This window comes from Hyla sarda, chromosome 7 (genome assembly GCF_029499605.1).
Source record: "Hyla sarda isolate aHylSar1 chromosome 7, aHylSar1.hap1, whole genome shotgun sequence".
In the NCBI taxonomy this organism is placed as follows: domain Eukaryota; kingdom Metazoa; phylum Chordata; class Amphibia; order Anura; family Hylidae; genus Hyla; species Hyla sarda.
This window is the reverse complement of record NC_079195.1, coordinates 229,979,331-229,985,994: the sequence shown is the minus strand read 5'-3', so window position 1 is coordinate 229,985,994 and position 6,664 is coordinate 229,979,331. Positions and strand designations below refer to the sequence as shown.

At 46.8% G+C, this 6,664-nt stretch overlaps 1 pseudogene; it reads right to left on the bottom strand.

Annotated features, from left to right (window-relative positions):
• Window positions 1-6,091: 6,091 nt before the first annotated feature.
• On the bottom strand, window positions 6,092-6,267 carry LOC130283594 (U2 spliceosomal RNA; annotated as a pseudogene).
• Window positions 6,268-6,664: the final 397 nt, after the last annotated feature.

Here is a 6,664-nt window from a genome sequence, read left to right as displayed (position 1 = left end):
CACGAGAGACCTGAATGACTCAATGACATTTTTCTTCACTATCTTCTTGGCTTCATATTCCCCCATTGACTCCGCCATAATTTATGTAAACGGATATTCCCATCTGAGAATGGGTTGTGCCATGAATGTCCTCTGGATGGGGGACCCCAACCTTCCATGTTATCTGTGGCTCAGCAGCCCCCTATGGCCTGTTCTGAATACAGGAGGAGCTCAATGTCGCTTATTCCACTGTCATTCTCCTCCCAACCCTTCTGTCCTCCTCCTCCAGACTCCTCTGTCCTCCTCCAGACTCTTCTGTCCTCCTCCTGACTCCTCTGACCTCCTCCAGATTCCTCTGTCCTCCTCCTGACTCCTCTGTCCTCCTCCAGACTCTTCTGTCCTCCTCCTGACTCCTCTGTCCTCCCCCTCCACACTCCTCTGTCCTCCTCCTCCAGACTTCTCTGTCCTCCTCCAGACTCCTCTGTCCTCCTCCTGACCCCTCTGTCCTCCTCCTCCAGACTCCTCTGTCCTCCTCCTGACTCCTCTATCCTCCTCCTCCAGACCCCTCTATCTCCTCCTCCAGACCCCTCTATCTCCTCCTCCAGACTCCTCTGTCCTCCTCCTGACTCCTCTATCCTCCTCCTCCAGACCCCTCTATCTCCTCCTCCATACCCCTCTATCTCCTCCTCCAGACTCCTCTGTCCTCCTCCTGACCCCTCTGTCCTCCTCCTCCAGACTCCTCTGTCCTCCTCCTGACTCCTCTATCCTCCTCCTCCAGACCCCTCTATCTCCTCCTCCAGACCCCTCTATCTCCTCCTCCAGACTCCTCTGTCCTCCTCCTGACCCCTCTGTCCTCCTCCTCCTTACTCCTCTGTCCTCCTCCTTCAGACCCCTTTATCTCCTTCTCCAGACCCCTTTTTCCTCCTTCTCCAGACTCCTCTGTCCGCCTCCTGACTCCTCTGTCCTCCTCCAGACTCTTCTGTCCTCCTCCTGACTCCTCTGACCTCCTCCAGATTCCTTTGTCCTCCTCCTGACTCCTCTGTCCTCCTCCAGACTCTTCTGTCCTCCTCCTGACTCCTCTGTCCTCCCCCTCCACACTCCTCTGTCCTCCTCCTCCAGACTTCTCTGTCCTCCTCCAGACTCCTCTGTTCTCCTCCTCCAGACTCCTCTGTCCTCCTCCTCCAGACTATTCTGTCCTCCTCCTGACTTCTCTGTTCTCCTCCTCCAGACTCCTTTGTCCTCCTCCTCCTGTCTCCTCTGTCCTCCTCCTCCAGACTCTTCTGTCCTCCTCCTGACTCCTCTGTCCTCCTCCTCCAGACTCCTCTGTCCTCCTCCTCCAGACTCCTCTGTCCTCCTCCTCCAGACACTTCTGTCCTCCCCGTGACTCCTCTGTCCTCCTCCAGACTCTTCTGTCCTCCTCCTCCAGACACTTCTGTCCTCCTCCTGACTCCTCTGTCCTCCTCCAGACTCTTCTGTCCTTCTCCTCCATACTCTTCTGTCCTCCTCCTCCAGACTCTTCTGTCCTCCTCCTGACTCCTCTGTCCCCCTCCAGACTCTTCTGTCCTCCTCCTTCAGACCCCTCTATCTCCTTCTCCAGACCCCTGTGTCCCCTCCAGCCTAACACTATGAACCCTACTGAACCTGACCTTTTTTTTTTTTTTTGCTAATGCTACTACCCAATTTATATTAACCCTTACCCTCCAATCCATGATGCACACTTATCCAAACCTCTTCAGACCTTTAGAACTACTAGCCCTTTAAAGGGGTACTCCGGTGAAAACCTTTTTTCTTTTAAATCAACTGGTGGCTGAAAGTTAAACATATTTGTAAATTACTTCTATTTAAAAATCTTAATCCTTCCAGTACTTATTAGCTGCTGAATGCTACAGAGGAAATTCCTTTCTTTTTGGAACACTGATGACATCACGAACACAGTGCTCTCTGCTGACATCTCTGTCCATTTTAGCAACCATGTATAGCAGATGTATGCTAAGGGCAGCATGGTGGCTCAGTGGTTAGCATTGACGCCTTGCAGTGCTGGGGACTTGGGTTCAAATCCCACTAAGGACAACAATAAAAAAAAGAATTATTATTATTATTATTATAACGTCAGCAGAGAGAACTGTGGTCGTGATGTCATCAGAGACCATTCCAAAAAGAAAAGAAATTCCTCTGTAGTATTCAGCAGCTAATAAGTACAGGAAGGATTAAGATTTTTTAATAGAAGTAATTTACAAATATGTTTATCTTTCTGCCACCAGTTGATTTAAAAGAAAAAAAGTTTTCACCGGAGTACCCCTTTAAGCCTTGTAATAAGATACCACTCTAGGAATTTCTAAATGATAAATGATGGAATTATATGCACTGATCTGAAGTTGTGTAAAGCTTTTTTTTATTATATCGGCAGTGTAGTCTTTATAGATTAGGTAAAGTACTGTCAGGTCTATGTAAATGTCTGTTTGCACCAGGAGTCTGTGCACGATATCCATAGCATAACCTGTATACAGCAGGACTTGGTAGCAGGGATAGCACTGATACATTGCGCTGTAGATCTTCCTCCAGATTTACATGACAGGAACATTAATTACTATCGAATCCATTCTTGTTGTTCTGGATATTAAATAAGGCGTTCCACATATAACCACAAACCTGAGGCACTGGAAATGCAAAGATCTACATATTGTAGCAGAGATCAAAGGCTTGGGATGAGTCTGCGTCCCCGGACTGGAAAGGCTTTCACCAGGTGTTATTGGGGAATATTTCACAAGATTCAGTAGCATTACTGCACAATGATCAGTCAGGGGTCACAATGACTACTGTAGTGTTAAGGGGTGGACTGGGCTTTTGAGCAATTGGGCGCTGGCCAAGGGTCTGAAGCAGTTTGTAGGGCCACATTAAGCTGCGCCATAAAGTTTACAGGGATTGGTAGTCCATTTTTCTTCCGGAGCCCCCTGATTTCTGACATACAGACTAATATTATACTGCATATACATATATGAGGTTTAAAGGGGTACTCCGCCCCTAGAGATGTCAGATCACCGCAGTTCCGCTGCTGGGGACCCCTGGGATCGCGCTATCATTACAGCACAGAGCGAGTTCGCTCTGCACGTAGTGATGGGCAGTACAGGGGCCGGAGCATCGTTACGTCACGGCTCCGCCCCTCGTGACATCACGGCCCGCCCCTTTCAATACAAGTCTATGGGAGGGGGTGTGACGGTCGTCACGCCCCCTCCCATAGACTTGCATTAAGGGGACGGGCCGTGATGTCACAAGGGGCGGAGCCATGACGTCACGCTGCTCCGGCCCCTGTATCGCCCGTCATTACACACAGAGCGAACTCGCTCTGTGCTGTAATGATAGCGCGGTGCCGCAGTGGGGATCCCAGGGGTCCCCAGCAGCGGGACCGCGGCGATCTGACATCTTATCCCCTATCCTTTGGATAGGGGATAAGATGTCTAGGGGTGGAGTACCCCTTTAACTGGAGATAAATTCTTATGAAAGAAGATCCCCTAAGACCACAAAACCACCTGACAGGCCTGTAACATAATACATAGACCACAGTGTCATTGGATAAAGTGTCATCATGTCACATGTCTGTGTCATTCGAGGGCTGTAGGCCGCAGTGAGATTCGCCATAGCGTAATTTTTCCAGTTCCTGGTCTTTTATTTTGTATCATATTGAGCTTCTCCTGAGACTAAAAGTTATCCCTATCCACAGAATATGGGATAGCTAGCTGATCAGTGGAGGTCAGACCTCTGTGACCCCCACCGGTCATGAGAATGGAGGTCAGTTGTCACCCGAGTGCGCATGCTCAGCCACCACTCCATTTAATCTCTGTGGTGCAGTATGGACAAGTTCAATGCTCGGTTATGTTTAAAACTCCATAGTGAATGAATGGAGCTGTGGCTAACCCTGCACGCTGCCACTTCATTTACATTAAAGGGGTACTCCAGAGGGGGAAAAAAAGTTATACAGATTTGTAAATGACTTCTTTTTAGAAATCTTTCACCTTCCAGTACATATCAGCTGAGTAGGCTCCGCAGGAAGTTGTGTAGTTTTTTTCCAGTCTGACCACAGTCTGAAACTCAGTGAGAAGAGGCGGACACTAGAGTCATGCTGTGCATGAGAAGATTCGGACACTTGACTGCATTGAAGCTGAGCTTAAAGTGATACAGCTATAAGCAGATATGCCATTCAGGACCCCAGAAAAAGCTAGGTCAGACATTCTCCATATGCTTTTCTATGCTCCTGAATGTCACTTTATGCACAGGCACACTTCACAACTCATATCAGTCCCTGTTGGCCATGTTGGTTGCAGTATTAAGCAGATGTGCCATTTAGGAGCCTGGATATGGGGGAATATGGGGGAAAGGGTTAAGCCGCCTCCGCCTCTCTTAGTATAGAGAGAATGTTTTGGGAGGGGACAGGATTTGACACAGGCAATACGGGAGCAGAACACATATTGTGAAAGCGAACAGGATTGGACACAGACATTGCAGGATTGGATACACACATTGTGGGAGTGGGCTGTAATGGTCCAAAAAAAAAATTGGGAGTGGGATAAAAATAATAGTCCCGTGCAAGGCTCTTCCCTGATCCCCTACAGCTGCTGTTCCGACAGTTTCCATTGCTCACCATGGATTTCTGGTTCCTGTGATGTGTCCTCCCTGTGAAAAATACCTGCTAAGTCAGTCACTATAGGGTCAACAGGAACCAGTGAGCAGTGGGGACCAGAAGCAGTTGGAACAGTAGCTTTGTGGGATCAGAGAGGGTAAGTATGTTTTTTCTTTTAAAGCACCCTAACTCATTTTTATGGGGCTTGAACACTACTTTACTGCTAACATTTTGTGTAACTTGACTTTTCTATTCAGACTAATATTCTAAGTAATCGTAGTTGGAGCCTTACTGATGACATCATTACCTGGAATGTTAATGTGTTAAATGCGCTAGAAAATAAAAAAATAAATAAAAATGCAGTATTGGAATTCTGGTAAGAACTGTGTTGGGCGTTACCATATTCATTGGCTTAGATACTCTTTAAGACTAACATAGCCAGACACCGAGCTATTATCCTCCGCTGATGGGAGATATCAGGCTGAGTCATAGTTTGTTGTATTCCGGTTATATTCCTCCATACTATAATGCCAGTTCTCGGCTGATGAGGGCAAATAGGTGCTAATTTGCATATACGTAGCAAAATGAACATTCCAAAGCACATAAACTAAAAAAAGTACCACAAAACACCACACAGGCTGAGAAACACCATATATTGCTGGAGTCTCACCAATGAAGACCAAGACACGTGCCAGATGGAAGAGAAGCCAATTCTACAACATGTATAGATAAACCATTCTGATAATAAAGGGTTAATGGGTCCCAGGGGAGACATTCAGGGCACTTGGTACCATGGAGCCATAGGCTCCAAACTAATACTTAAAAGGGTACTCCGCTGCTCAGTGTTTGGAACAAAATGTTCCGAACGCTTAGAGCCTGCATCGGTAGGTCGTGACATCATAGCCCCACCCCCTCATGACGTCACACCCCGCCCCCTCAATGCAAGTCTATGGGAGGGGGCGTGACAGCCGTCACGCCCCCTCCCATAGACTTGCATCGAGGGGGCAGGGCTATGACATCACAAGCTCCTGGCGCCAGCTCTAAGCGTTCAGAACATTTTGTTCAAATGGCTGAGCAGCGGAGTACCCCTTTAAGGACGTTGTCGTGTGTTAGTCAGCGCTCAGCCGAGTAGGTTTTTGTTGTGTCTTATGATCATATGGTGCCAATGTTTACTTTTTGGATGAAGATTAGAGCTGAGGCCAGTGTAAAGGAACATTTCTGTGTTTAGACTGCGGTTCTATCTCAGATCCTTGAGATGGCGATCCCCACGAGTGAGTGACACCTACGTTTGTCACACTGGTTATATTTAGAACTTTTTTTTGGTTCAAATTGTAAGATGTAAAAAAAAAGGGGTTGTCCGGTGAAAATGTGTCCCACCTTGGTCAGTGATTGGTTGAGTGGCGCTCGAATAGAGCAGCGATAGCAGAGACAATGGGGGACCCAAGGAAGGTAAGTATAGTTTATTATTATTATTATTATTTTTTGTTAAAGGCAATTTTTTGGTGCACTGTACCCGGAGATACTGCATAATGCATAGGGTGACGGAAGCAAGCTTCGGCCACTGTTCTCAAAAATCTATTAAATATTTCATCCCCAGATAGGGGACGTATCAGATATTAAACTGATAAGAAGAGATACTACAATTGATCTTAGCCAATAGGCCGAGACATGATTGGCCATGTTTTTAAGGAAAAATCATTTTTGCCTTTAAAGTTATGTTTTGATTTATATTTGATCCTGAGTCACTTAGAATTGGTCGTTGCTGCCTCTTCACATGTCATAGTATTTGTACATTTGTTCTGTCGGCTTAATGAGGAGGGGCTCATTCTTCTGCCCCAGGGCACGTGAGATGTATCACCACATATCTGCTGCCAATATAACAATCCTCAAGCCAGGATCATTGCAAGAGTTCAGATCCTCCAGTGACTACAATCTACAAACATGTCACTAAATGCAATAAAAGGAAGAGTATAATTCACATTACGCAGTATATCTATATGTCCATGTCATATGCTGCACGCACGCTAGGTGTGGATGATGGGTGCAGTCATCTATATTGAGAGATGTGGC